At 40.8% G+C, this 15111-nt stretch overlaps 1 long non-coding RNA gene across 1 annotated transcript; it reads right to left on the bottom strand.

The window, feature by feature from the left end:
* Positions 1 to 953: 953 nt before the first annotated feature.
* LOC116697048 (uncharacterized) lies at positions 954 to 13989 on the bottom strand. The gene is made up of 3 exons (XR_004333903.1): positions 13880 to 13989; positions 1504 to 1513; positions 954 to 964 (listed from the first exon to the last, which is right to left on the bottom strand). It is a non-coding gene; the product is annotated as an uncharacterized LOC116697048 (long non-coding RNA).
* Between the last annotated feature and the right edge of the window lie 1122 nt (positions 13990 to 15111).

Here is a 15111-nt window from a genome sequence, read left to right as displayed (position 1 = left end):
GACCAGGACAAACAGGTCATCATATCTGGAACGAGACACTCTGAGTTCTCCAACAGAAGAGAATTTCTACAGTGTAAGTGCTCTTTGAGGACAGTGGTCTTTTTTTGGATGGTCGGTTAAACTGTTGTCCACAGGGTATGCTTTAAGGCCTTCAAGGTACATTTCATAACCCATAGACCAGAGTAAAGTGATCTTCTGGTTTACACTGTCGACCACTCATGCTTCTATTGCTTTCTGATGACACTAAGATCCATGAAAGGCCTCTGGTTTTCCTTTTGTGACAAAACAAAATGAAAAAAAGAAAAAACACACTTGCCCGAATGCAAGCAGTGTAAATGTTTAACTAAATGTTACAGGAAAATTAACAAAAAAACTGTCTGTATTCATCACAGCACCTGACTAGCAATAGATGTTTAGTCTCAGCTCTGAATGGCCCTATGTGCCGAAAAAAAAAAAAAAAAGATGAGTCACTAGACTGGAGGAGGAGAGAGAGCTTTTCAGTTTTGTCACAGCAAAGCAAATATAAAGTGGATACATAATGCGAAGAGATGCCAGTGACAGATATGTTTTCTACTGAATTTAAGTGTCTGAGTAAGTACACACAAGAGATATTGATATTATAAAGATGAAGGCTTCTTTGTCCTTGCCGTAGAAGTGTGAGAAAGAGGCTGATACTGAAAAGCACACTCATCTGTTACCATTTCAGTGTAATTTCAGACTACACACACACACACACACACACACACACACACACACACCTCTAAACTCCCACACATTCCTAATGATTTATTGCCCAGGTATTGCCTTATCTCCATATCCATGATACTGGTCCAGCCTGCCGTAAATAACCTTGTGTCCCCTCATTAGTAGGACAGCCGTGTCTCCCTTAGCCTCATTGTCACATACCCACACACAAACACACAGCATCCCCCCCGAGAGCAGGCCAGCCATCACCATCATAAATCTATGGGGCACACAGTCTGGCAGCGAGGGCTGGGCAACTAATTATCCAAACAAGTAAAGCTGGGCATGGAGGTGACCCGGACGCAGAAGACTGGGAAACCCAGAGATACACAGGGAGATACAGGCTGATGGCAAAGCATTGTGGGTCCTTCACTTGAGGGGTGGTCTGCCTACCCTCACTTCATCACTGAGAATTAATTAGTCAATTGGCTTTACCCACTTGTTGCTAATTAGAGTCGCTAAGTGTCAGAACTTAACATACACTGAGTGGATAGCAAGGAAAGAGCCTGTACATGTTTTTACTCCATTAAAGAATCTCATTGGATGAAGACTGTGGAAATTAGTGTTGCTTCTGTCAAAATCCCTGCAACAACTACTAGGACGCAAGAAAATAAGCTAGAAGCTAATGATAGAGCATATGTACAAAGTTTTGGACATAGGTAAGGCCAGACAGCTTGGGGATGGAATCAATCAATTAGAAAATGTGCTTTTAAAAAGGGATATTCAGGGAGTTACTTTTAAAGGACAACACCAGTGCACATTTTAACTCCTTAAAGCTGTTATAGTCAATGTTTTTACAGTAACAATGGCTCAAATGACTGTGTTTAAGGTGTCACTATGTGTGACAAAGTGTCAAATCCTCTAATTGTTATCACCCAACTCTGGTACTGCAGTTCCATTTAGTTTTTCTGAGTCTTTTAGCTCATTGTTTTGGTTCATTTTTTTCTACTGTCATTAACATTGTTTGCAGACACAGCAGGCTTGTTGTGAGCAAAAAATTCAATTCACAGCATACTAACTGCCCAGCACCAAATGACAGACAAAGTTTTACCATAAACTAGCTGGGGAACATTTAGCAGCTTAAGAGCCATTTATTCCCCTTAGGAGTCTGCAAAGACCATAAACAAAAATAACACAAGAGTAAATATTGGGCTTACATTCATCAGGTGGACACCGACACTTAAGAGTCAAATTAAGAGTCATGTATATTTTTATAATTTTGCTGATGATTTTCAAATGTAGGTTTTAGATATCCATCCGTCCGTCCATCCATCCATCCGTCTGTCCATCCGTCCGTCCATCCATCCATCCGTCCGTCCGTCCATCCATCCATCCATCCGTCCATCCATCCATCCATCCGTCCGTCTGTCCATCCATACTCATCTGCTTATCCAGGGTCGGGTCGTGGGGACAGCAGCTCCAACAAGGGACCGAAATTTCCCTTTCCGGAGCCACATTAACCAACTCTGACTGGGGGATCCCAAGGTGTTCCCAGGCCAGTGTGGAGATACAATCTCTCCACCTAGCCGCAGGTCTTCCCCGAGACCTCCTCGAGCTGGACGTGCCAGAAACACCTACCTAGAGAGGCACCCGGGGGGAATCCTTAACAAATATCCGTACCACCTCATCTGGCAGTTTAGATATTTGCATGTATTTTCCCTCCAATTCCATGGAGCCATTGGTTTCCATTAATTTACTTACAGCATGAAAATCAATTAGCTCTTGAGACCTGCTTGAGTTGTGTAATTCATCAAATTGAACATCAAGTCTGCATTAATTTTGTTTTCAGTCACATGATCATTCCATGGATATGCAGATTGATTCAAAACATCTGCACTGCATAATGATTGTGTAGCTTTGACAAAAATGAATACAGACTTGGTGGTCACTGTGATGGATTACACAGCTCAAGCAAGAGTGTTAAGAGTGTTCAGAGTTAGCTTGCAGTTTCATGAACAGAGCTTTCCTTAATACATCCATGGCTTCATCTCTCATCCACGTTACAAGCTTTACAGCATACAGCCCTCGGATGTATCGTAAGATAAGTGTTAAACCCTAAACCCACATCCGCTCTTAGGGACATAAAAGATATTAACGTTAGCTACCTAACCAGCTCTATTATTTAGCTTGACCTGCATTCTTCTTTTTTAGCTTTTGCAATAAACCACTAAACCAGGTCGAGTGATAGTGACGCTATATTGAAGTTACAAACATTTTCCTTACTTTAAAATTAATTATCTTAATTTAGGAAAAATACTGAAACTTTCACTCATTGTTATGTTAAATTGTAACCAAGAGTGTTATTACAGACAAAATGTACATACAGTAGATGCTCATTATGACACTTCACTTTGGCATGTATTAATTAGTAATGCTTATCAAAATAAATGATGGATGTTTTGAGTGAACCAAGGCTATGTAATCACTTCGTCTGTAGTAACGTTATGTAGGCATGTAGCTATGTTAGCTGTGTTACCGTTCTCTCTTATTACACCCATGCTAGCTACCACTGATGTTAGCTACTACCACGGCAGTTTGGGAAATACTAACAACGTTACATCCACGTAACATTTCCACCGTTATCCGCTAAGCCCACGGTTGCTTTAAGACATGGCGTTGTTCCTGGGGGCTTGGCAGTAACTAGGTACTAACTAGCTACTAGCTTCGAGCTTGTAGCGCTATGTTTTAGGGGAGGCACTCATGGACAGGCAAAGGCAACCTGCTGTGCTGCAAGGTGCAATGGATGGCAGCTGTCTCCAGTTCTGCATCTATTAACCAAAATCTGTCATATGAATCTGCCGTCAGGGGTTTAACTTGAGCTTGGCACAAACAGAAGGGGAAGGTACTTAGATATCCTGTCATGTTTTACAGCTAGATGAAGGGTTGTCTCCTCCTTTATATAGTTGTTTTGTAACCGTAGGTGTCATTTGTTCCTCATGAGTCGGGTTAGATAGGTGGTATAAAAAAAACAGCAGGATTCAGAAGTACAATGATTTGACAATTCTGTTTTAGTGCCAATGCAGGAAGTTGTGTGCCTTTTAAAGCAAAGTGGAATCTAAGAGGGTGGAGGTCAAGGGGGTGGATTATCAAGTAGGCGGGCTTTGAAGAGGGCGACCAGAGCTTGTGACCCGTCACTGATCTGCAGTTAATGTTAAACCACAAGCACAATGCTTCCCTAATCATAACCAAATGTTCCATTTGCTAAAACCCTACTCATAACATAGTTAATTTGCCACAACGATCTTTACTTAATCATAATGGTAACACTTTACAACACTTATTGTAATACTTTACAATAAGGTACACAAAAAAGGGTAGTTACTGTTTTTGAAAGAGTACCGAATGATTATTTACCATTTTTCATAAGGGTAGTTACTCTTTTTCAGAAGGGTAGTTAGCCTTTTTAAGATGAAGAAAAAGGGTAACTTCCCTTATTCTTCAAAAGAGTAGTTCTGATAAAGGGTAACTACCCTTCTGAAAAAGAGTAACTGTAACAAAAAGGCTCCATAGAGCTCAGGGGAAGTGCAGAGTTAGTGATAATTTTCTTGGTTGGTTGGTTGCTACAAGCAACCCCTATTGATATTATATTTACTGTGGTCATTTGACCCACTATTAATTATTATTATTATTTGTTAAATATTGATTTGTGCAGCTTTAATAATAACCTTGCTTAGAGGCAGAATTCTTTATCATAGATTTCTTTTTGAATATTTTGTATTTGTTTCTTTCAACATACGTCTTAGTTTATGAAAAATAAATTATAAACAAGCCAATATGTTGTTATTCTCTTTAGTCATTAAAGTTCCTCCATTCAGTGGAATGTTGTCTGTTTTTCTTTGTTTCTGTAGACCTGAGATCAACCTTTCATTTAAACATCCCTCTGTTTATTGCTTTGTTCCTCAATATGTGCCACTATGGAGTAAGATGGTCTCAGATCATCATTTCATATCAAAACAAGTGGAAAAACATGAAACTAGAGCGAGATCTTTGAGCTCATTAAGCCCTATCTTCTATCACATTGCTTTTGCTACCAACTGCCAACACCCGACCCCACTTTTGTCACTGCTGGTTTCCAGTGCAATAAGGTCTGTGTTCTACATGTCACACAGCGGCTGGCTAAAATCTGACAACCCAATCAAGAGCACCAGCGGGAAGCCAGTAGCAACTAGCCACACTCAAAATGTTATTACAGTCCAGTTAGCAGTGAAACTACAATCATGGCTTGTGTAACAAAAAGCAACTACAGTACCTCTCTTATTTCTGTACTACTAGTGAAACCATATTTCCCCAGGTTTTTTTTTTGTTGCTTTGGTGCAGGATTGGGCTGCAAAATATCTGAAAAATTGTGTTTTAGCTACAGATGCTGAACAAATGGCAGCCATTTTTCTAGAAATGGAGTCTGAAAATGAACAAGTGGTTCAAGTACAGGTACATGCAATTTCTTTTATGGACAGTGGGAATAAACTATCACTATCACAACAGCCCAGAGAAGATTTGATTCAAATTGACTCAGCTCCGTAAAATAGAAGAAAAAAAGACTAAGGATGTAAGTCTACTGTAGCCAAACCTGAAACAAAAGCTGTCTTTGAGGGGTATTCTTCTTCTGCAGAGTATAATATCTGGGCTTTTTCCTCGCATAAAGTGTTTGTTGCAGTGGGTGGAGGGAAAATGGAGGTTTGACTTCTGCCACCTCAGCAGTCATCCGACAAATCCATTTTAGCGACACTGTTCTTCATACTGTCGATGGACCTGCCAACCTCCCACCTCCAGCACCAATCGGAGAGGAGAACCAGTCTCATTATTCAGGACAATTAGCCAATGGGCTGGGTGTCCCCTGTCATTACTTATGGCTCATTTGGTCTCAGTCAGATGATGGTGCCATGTCCACTCAGCCTGCATGTCACTCAGGGAGGTGGGGGAGTGGGGGTTGACACAGAGCGATGGGAAAGAGTACAGCCCTCTTAGAGTGTGTGCTAATGTGTACATGCATGCATTTATCTGTACCTTTGTCATTACAGGCGCTAAAACAGATGAGTGCTGGTGAAAATAAAGGGAGAGGTGAGGACCATTTGGGTAGAGGTAACAAAGCAATAACAGTGAGCTTCATTACGATTCTGAGGAAAGTATGAAACTATGGACACAAAACCATACAGAGAGAGAGAGAGCGAGAGAGAAAGAGAGAGACAGACAGAGAAAGATAAAACTGCATGCATGACTAATCCAGTTAATACTTTTCCCCCACCAGTCTGGCATGAGTGTCGTCCAGTTCTCAAAAAGTTGGATGCTCTGCTTGTGTGTGTGTGTCATCTTGGCCATTTACACCAGAGATAGCCTCTATTTTGGCCTCTTTCAATCCATTGTGGTTTATGTGCACAACTTTGTACATCCATTTCCGAGGGTGTGATGTGGGCAAATAAAAAGTGTGATTATATTCCCATTAGGGCTGCTGCCTGTGCATGTGACGGAAATTAATCATCATCCAGAGATGCTGCCAAAATAGTTTAGACCAAAATTCTGAAACTTTTTTCATTTCTGTATTCATTTATTTTTAGCAAACAAAACTCCGCTAAATGCATCATTTAGTACTACTGTGTTGTCCATGCATTCATAAGCATTTTGAATGGTTATACTGTACCTCTTGTTTAAGAACAGTGGCGGGCCGTGTTTTTTACAGCTGGGCCTTCAGTTCTATCTAACAGCAATTAAACCACCGTCAAATAATCTCACCATGATACTGCTATCATTCAAGGCTCCACACCTAGAACATTTCAATACGCTATTGCAGAGACATGAATACATGTTGACTGAAGCCATCACTTTTATGCAGTATGACAGGATGCTGCATCACAAATAACCCTATAGTCCAAAATAATGTAATTACCAAAGAAACAGAAATAAACTCCCCACAACCAGTCCCATTTACTCAAACAACAACCACAAAGCAATCAAGAATACTGTTAAATATACAATATATATTGTATATTTATATACAATATATATATATTTTTTATATAATATAAAAAATAACACATTCAGGCATTGAAGGCTTCCCCACAAATTCCTGACAAGCGGCCACCAAATCTGGTCATCATTTACACCAACAGCATCCCTCTAAAGCAAACAAAAAGAAAAAAACTGAAAACCAAAAACCTCCCTATCTTGGATGAGTTAAAACACATGGAACCTAATGTACTAAACAAAGGGAATTCCTGGCCAATGTAAATTAAGTCAGTATTACTCTCAACCCTAGCCCAACTTTACAAACGCATAACACTATCAACTCCAGGGTGAAGCAGAAACGCTGAACAGAATCAAACACTTACTGACTCTCAGTACAGAAACACTGCAGCTACAAGCATGGCCTAGGGGAACTAGGGGTGCGGAGGGTGCTGCAGCACCCCCTCAGCAAAAGGCAGACAAACTAAAACCATAATTAAAAATGACATAGATTTATTTTAATGAATTGATTATTGATATTAACCTACTCCCTTTCATTACAGTTAAATGTAATTTGATTTTACAGTTTGGTTGGGAAGAGATAAACACATAATTTGATCAGATTGAATCTGTCAATTTTGCCGAGAGCGAGGCGTGCTGCGCACCTCTGATACTCATTCATGAGTGAAGATAGTTGTGGAAAATCTACCGGCGAGTCAACAGTATTGAAGTTAGCTTGCCTATAACACAAAAGCGCGTTTTAGGTTTTTTCATCACAGGCTAAAAAAACTAATAGACCTGAGTCAGAAAACTCAGCAGCTGTAACTGAAAGTAGTAGCAGCACCTCTACACCTGTCACTCCCACAGCGACCCTGCTAGATGACGAGGCAGCTAACTTTTGATTTAATTTAATTTAGTGATGTGTTTTATACCCTTGTGTTACCCATGTCTAGTTTTGCCCTGTCTTGGTTTTTGGATTTCATTCTTGTTTTAGATTTTCCGCTTGTGGAGCGTTGTGATGGATGCAGTGTGGTGTGCGGTGGTTGACTTTGCCTGAAACTGTCACTCTCAAAAATTTGTTAGCACCCCCAACTCAAAATACGTTTCCGCGGCCATGGCTACAAGGCTACAGGAAAACAGCTTACACACCAAATGGCTGGTAGTAGATCCCACACAGTTTAGCCTAGCAACTTGGAGTGATAGCTACAGAGAACAAGCACACAATATACATACAATTTACCAGTCTTAACAAACAGTGGTTGGCACAGATGCAGCATACTTACTGGAAGCACAGTATGTTGGCTTTTAAAGCAGCAGGTCCCAAACGCAGCTCGCCGATGGGTAGATGGTTCTCCGGGCTGCTCCAAATGATTGCACAGCCTGTTTAGCATACTGAAACACACACAGACAGTAACCACATACAATGGCTCCTAACAGCAGCCTTAACAAACTTTCACTAACAGACTTAAACTAACATTACTGCTATTATTTAGAGGTGCTAGCTTCTTTTGCTTCAGTTGGTTAACTGGCCCGCCAAATGCCGACGTAGGCAGCTAGGCCAGCTCAAAGGGGCAAATGCTAGATCAGATCTGCTAGATGTATTGACGTAGTTAGACGTAGGCATGAGGAGTGGGGATTAGTTGTGGTTAGGGTAAGAATAACAGGGTAAGTCAATCAGAAATAGAATAAGGCAAAGAGAGGGCGAGCCACGATGTCCTGTGACATCAACACGTCGAGTATCTACTGCTGCAAGGCACCGGCCCCTCAAAGAATACACACAACATGGCATAGAAATCAATCCAATATTTTTTAAACCTGTCCAATACTTGTCTGATCAAGGTCAAGATCAAAGTTTATTTCTGCCCCAAAGTGCTGTCCAAATATAGATGACAACATAAGATAAGAGCATAACAAATAACTTTGATAATTATTGTTGATATAACTTATCATTAACATTTTTATGATTAGCTAATGTTTAGAAGAACTTGGGCTATCAGTTCATTTAAATTTGTGTAAAAATTCTATCATCACAATTAACAAGGCCTATTGATCAATACTGGGATTATTGTCTTCCTGCCCACGTGCCACATTATTAACCGCTTGGCACATTGAAAAAAACAAGACCCTTTATGAGATTTTTATTCACATATATTTTTGTTTTAGCGGTAGTTCATCAATTTAAATCCAACTTGAATCAAAGACATTACTCTACCCTGGAATAGGTTCCACAGGGAGCCAAGACTTAGAGGTGTGTAACAGAGGTCAGGTAGTGAGTGACACTATGAAAGCAACAGAGTACATCATGAGTGTTTGCTACAGATTTCTTTGAATCCTTAATATGGTTTCCTGTGTTCGAGACAATATTGCATAATACCTTTGGTGGGCGGGTTCCAGACAGCAGGGTCTAATCTGTAGGATTTATAAGCAGGTAAATATATTAAATGACTCTGGTTTTCATTAGGCATGTTGCACCAAATTGTTTATCGACCCATATCTCAGCGCTGACACTCCTGATTAATGATGTTATTAAGGAGGGAGGTGCGGTGGGGGGAAAAAAGATGACAGGCTATTCTGTGATTGACCATTACCATTACCATGTGTGTGTGTGTGTGTGCGCATTTGTTCATGTAGTTTTGAACAAATCCATTCTGCCACATGTAATGTGTCTGTACACAAAATTAGCATTTGAATGTGCAACTGATCACACATTTGTGCTCGCCGGTGCATTCATGCACACAGTGTCTATCAATGCCTATTAATGCAATGCTTCTGATGAGCTAGTGTGTAAGTGGGTAAGAGGGTGGTAAACATACATGCATACAGTGTGTAGTGACAAACTCATTAAAACATTTCCCAGCAAAACACATATTCTAGTCAATTACTGCAGCAAATACATATATCAAAAATCACCTCTATTCTGTATGCTACAGTTGACCAAATGTAGGTGCTTTCATTCAGGATGACAATGGTCCATTCAGCCTGGTTAGGTGTTCAGCTGGTGTTCAGAACAGCATGCTAATAATGTAATAACCACATTCCAGGGTTTTAGAAATGACAAGATGTGATCCCTATTTATGCTTTAACGCTCTACCCTATGAGGCATGTGCCCCTGCAGAAGAAGCATTCTCCACTGTTGTTGTAATGATAGGGAAGGCTAGACGATGTCTCAAAATCATATGTTAGGAGTGATCAGTAGACCAGAAGCCTTGCTGGCAAAGCACTTCACATTTTTGCAGAGCCACCAGCATCACAGAGGACAATTTTTTGGGTTGTTTTCCTCCTGGTGCTCTGAGCAATCCCCATCACCCTGTCTGCTTCTGGACGGTTTCTGTCAGCCATCAGCCCCACTGGATGAAGCCCCGACCACTGGCCGTGAGCCCAGCCAGACAGAGATACTGTAGGTCTAGGTGACCTTTGAGCTGTGGCAGGCTGCAAGTCATCTGACACCTGGCTCAATCACATCTGCTCCAGGACCCATGGGCCGCTGATTTGAGTGTATGCGTGCATGGCATGTGTGTAAGTGAGACAGAGAGAGAGCGAGAGAGAGAGAAGCAGGCTTGCCTCACTACACCTACGACGGATCCGTCGGCGGGAGGAGAAAAATGAACTAATCAGCCTCTCCAGTGGTGGAATCTCACCCAATTTATTTCCAAGCTAACAGGCGTTGGTTAATGAGCTGAAGCAAAGCATCCTCTCTCTTCAGTCTCTCTCTCTCTCTCTCGCCTCTCCTCCTGTCCTCCTGTTCCATTGGTGATTCTGCGGACCAAACCAATTACTTTTGAGCGCATCCATACATGTGCACACGCATTCACATTTGTGTCCAATCACACATATTCACTTTTAGCAAAAAAAAAGAATGAAATGCACACACGTTATAAATAGACATGTAGTCTCACACACAAACAAACACACACGCACGCACGCACGCACGCGCACGCACGCACGCACGCGCACGCACGCACGCACGCACGCACGCACGCACACACACACACACACACAAAATGTCTCTGAGCTCTTTGTTTGGTCTGCCAATTACTAAAAGTTTGTGGAAGGGTAAAATGCCTTGTATTTTAAAAAAAAAACTGCGAGACCCAGACAGTGTCAGTCATTATCAAACAATTTTACCAAACACATTATCTTTTGGAGTCAAATGAAAATAACACCATTTTGTTAAGGCCAAGGATGCAGCACAGACAGCTCGGTATCTTGGCGGCAATGAAAAAAGTGCTCTATTTCTTACAGATCATACAAATGCAAACCCACTGTGCTATATGATTGTCACTGTATTATCATGAGATGATACACATTTGTATCCAGGTCTTCTAAAAATGGTTTGGTGAAGATCTTATTTTACTCACAGTTTCAACAAGTTCTTATGCATGAGCTTGTTGGAGTGCAGATATACTCACACAGTTCACACTCTATCACACTCTACGCATTGTCATCTTGAGAACTTTTATTGTAACATGGCAGAGTTATGTTTCAAGATACTGTGTGTTGTGACTACAGACGAGACTGTATGGTCTGCAAAAACACAATAACAACTGTATTTAGTAGTCCCTGCACAGCAGTCCGACTATGTGTTGCATTTTGCATAAGGGGCCACATTGTTATGTATTCTTAACATACAGCCATCACTTCTAATGCTCTCTACATCATAAAAGGCATTGTGAAAATAGCCTGATGTATATTCACATTTTCCTTTATCCTTTAAAGATTCCCTCCACTCCAAAGTGTGTTTTTCTCATGTTTATGTCCCCTAAAATGTCTGACCTTGACTACACTGACTTGTATTTATGCACAGTTTTCACCAGAGAGGCGTTTTTACATTCCTTTCCTGAAGTGATCCCAAAACCTTTTCAATAATGTACCTCCTTTTACATCTTTTTTCAACCATGCACCCCCAGATCAGCGGGAAACACTTCAGGTAGAAACAAAAGCCAATATAAAGAGGTACAATACATCGCTGCGCCATTAGTGTCTGATTTACTAAACAACTACCTTGTAACTGAAAAAACAGAATCCCTTAAGGAATTTGTTTATTATTATAATATAATTCACATGTTTTAAATCTTACAAACCCCCTGCAGTACTCCAAAGTAACCCTAGGGAACGTTTACCCCATCTGAGAAACACTGCTCTACTCTCAGAGAAAGTATACACTTCAGTTTCAATTCAGTTAAGTTTGAACATGTAAAAATTAAAATTTAAAAATAACACGTACCTTTTAACACAATCTTCCAAAATGATTGTTAATGATTCACTTGCAATTGCGGTTGCATAGTTAACTGGTTACTTATTGAAAAAAGGGATTATAAAAGAATCTTTGTGCTTTAGTTATTACAGTCATTTCATTTGCCTGTTTGTGTTGTAAAATTAATATCCACAGAATATCCAATATCAAGTTAATTTTACTGCTGTCACACATACTATATACTCACGTGTCATTTTTGACTTCTGCTTGCATTCAAGGTGTTTTTGAATAGCAGTCATGGAAATGTAGACATTCATGTACTAGTAGTGGAAAGCAAAGCACCGACACAGTGAATGAACTCCTAGAATGCACAGAACCTCACAGAATGGTTTCCCTTTTAATCATTGTCCCTTTGATGAGAATGTTCAAACCAGTTTTGGTCAGCACATTCAGTTCAAGCTCAGCAGCTTTAAAATGTCACACACACTGGACAGTTTTCACCTGAACCTGTTCCTCTGCCATCAATAACCAGAACGCTTAGGGACTCAGTCCATCTATAAGGTAACAATACTATCGAACATATCATTGAAAAAGCATACTACAGAAAAGTCTTATAACAGAACAGTGAATGGCTCAGGTGAACTTTTGAGAAAATGCCAATGGAACCTTCCAGCAAAATCCAACATTCCTGGAACAGCAGTCCTGACATTATGGCAGGGATTTGTAAAATCTGTGGCAGTGAGAGGGGACCCAATCTAGTTTCCAAATAGGGCAGTTAGCTGACCAATAGCAATGGAGGAATTAAACTCTGACTACCATCCTGCAGTCTTCCAAACTTCTTTTATTGGGACCTGAGAGACGAGCGACTGGGAAAAAACAGAATGATGAGAGAGAGGGGAGAGGACTGACTGTGTTATATTTACTTACATATCACAATGAAACATAGTGGAGTTTATAACAGTGGATTTTAACATCCTTAGATTTTTGTTAAGCTTGTCACATGTCAGTCCTCTGTCTCAGCCTGCCTCAGCCGTCTTATAATTAAAATAGAACATTTGCATTAGTGTCAGTCTGAATAGTGTTATATAAAAAAAAAGGGGGGGGGGGGACTGAATTATAGATTCACGTTCCTCCACTGAATATTAATGAACAGATGGAAATGATGTACAGTAATAGACAGGGCTGGATTTTTACTCAAAACTTGAAAGAGGTGTGCTGGTGCGATTAAAAGTGACAACATTATGCTGTGGGAAGAAAAAAGAAGTTGTCAAAATATACATCTGTCATAAGAAAATAATCTCATGACCAAAAGCATACATCGAGCGTATGCAGCAGAAATTGGGAGTGAAGAGAAATTGATGTGTCATCTCTGATAAATCATTTTGTGATTTCAAAGCCCCTGGAGGAGTGCTTGAATGAGGTCATATGGACAGTTTATGCTATTTTGGAATGCAGAGGACGGGTTTGACATACCCTTGAAATGCAATGTGGTCAGGTGACAGGAAACAGCACCGACGGTTTGCACCTCACTCCTCGTCTTTTACATGCTTTTGGTATTCTTTTACCTCTCTGCCACAAAAATCTATTAACCACGTGAGTGCTTTAACGTGTATCTCTCCATTAATCTCAGCTCATCAGCGCTAACCTGAGATCATCAGGGCCAATCAAATCTTATGCGCATGTTTAATGCAGAGACACGGCAGAAAAGGACGAGGGTTCAAGCCCTGCAAACACTGAGACCAGTCACGTACAGGGCATCCGCTGGTCATGCTGCCATGGTAAGAGTCTTTTTCATCAGTGCTGTGGACACCAGGCCCTTGGAGTAGAGATCAGAAAGTCAGATAGAGAGAGTATTCTGGATCAACGCAGTATATTTCCAGGATAATGCCTGGATGACCCTCACCTTCCGCTTCTGACAGACACCGCCTACCAAGACCCTGGGTCTGTCCGTGGTTTCTTCCTAAAAGGGAGTTTTCCTCACCACTGTCACACTTTACACTTCACAACTGTTGGGTCCTTGTAGATTATAGAGTGTAGTCTAAACCTACTCTATTTGTAAAGTGTCTTGAGACAACTGTGGTTATGAATTGCTACTACAAATAAAATTGAATTGAATTCCGCTCTCTGTGTGTTGCCGTCGTCAAACTCTGTTTGCTTCGGAAAACAACAAACTTTAAGCTAGCAAGCTAAAAGCTGAAAAGGACAACTTTTGAAGAATGGTTTTATCGTGCAACAAGGCAGGTCTGCTTGGTTCTTTCGGTGAATGATTGTAAAGATTTACTAAGAATATATTTACGGCATTTATTATCAGACTGGGATGTTTTGGGGCCGATTGGTGGGGATATCTTTTGACAAAGTACACACGACGATACACTGGTAGTAGCAAATTATGTGCAACCTTGTACGCGGCTAATTGAAATAGCTCCAGTTGCCGTATTGTGTGAAAACTTAACTTAATTTAATATTGTATGTGGCGTTTTCTTTTGCTGGGTGAAAATGTTCCACCAAAACAAGGTCCTTCCCAAGACCATTTTCAGAGCCACCAGCTGCGTCCAGAGCTTAGCGCCGTGCAAGACAATTGTAATTGGTTTAAAGAAACAACTCAGGTTGTTTTTTTCTCCTATCCTTGAATGTATACGTGGTGTAGTCAGACCTTACTCTACAGTGCCGTAAAGATAGGTCTGGCAATGCACACTAGAGGGAGAGCAGTCTGTGCCGACACAAGCTGAATAGCTCAATATTCTTTCTAAGCTGAGGAAAAAAGCAAAAAAGACACAACGTATTTGAGCACATACGCAGTTTGACGATGTAGAGGGTAAATTCCAAGTGATGTCTCTCAATCAATACCAAGATTTAATAGAATTTTTGACAAAATCTAAAAACTAATGAACACAGATCTTAGCTTTACGTTAACAATGTTTATTCTTGTCTTTTCTACTCCGGACATCTCCAGACTCCTTTCACACGGACACAAAAGAGAGGATTCTTTTCTGGGAGGGGATCGAAGAAATGGCTGCAATTAAAAGGCAAGTGGCTTTTACATTCCAAGCGTATCTCTGAGCGCTGCTTGGGTAGTAATTAAGTCCTCCACAGTTTTGCAGCCATTAGAGCTCCGAGCAAACCGAATGAGGCCACACCCAGCCCAGTGTGACCAGATTAAAAGGAGAGAATCAGCCCCTCGCTGCTCCCAAATGGCCACCATCGCTTCAGGCAGTCAATCAGTCTTCAATGTGCAA

This window comes from Etheostoma spectabile, chromosome 2, assembly GCF_008692095.1.
Source record: "Etheostoma spectabile isolate EspeVRDwgs_2016 chromosome 2, UIUC_Espe_1.0, whole genome shotgun sequence".
In the NCBI taxonomy this organism is placed as follows: domain Eukaryota; kingdom Metazoa; phylum Chordata; class Actinopteri; order Perciformes; family Percidae; genus Etheostoma; species Etheostoma spectabile.
Note: the sequence above shows the minus strand (reverse complement) of the source record. Positions and strands in the feature narration are given on the sequence as shown.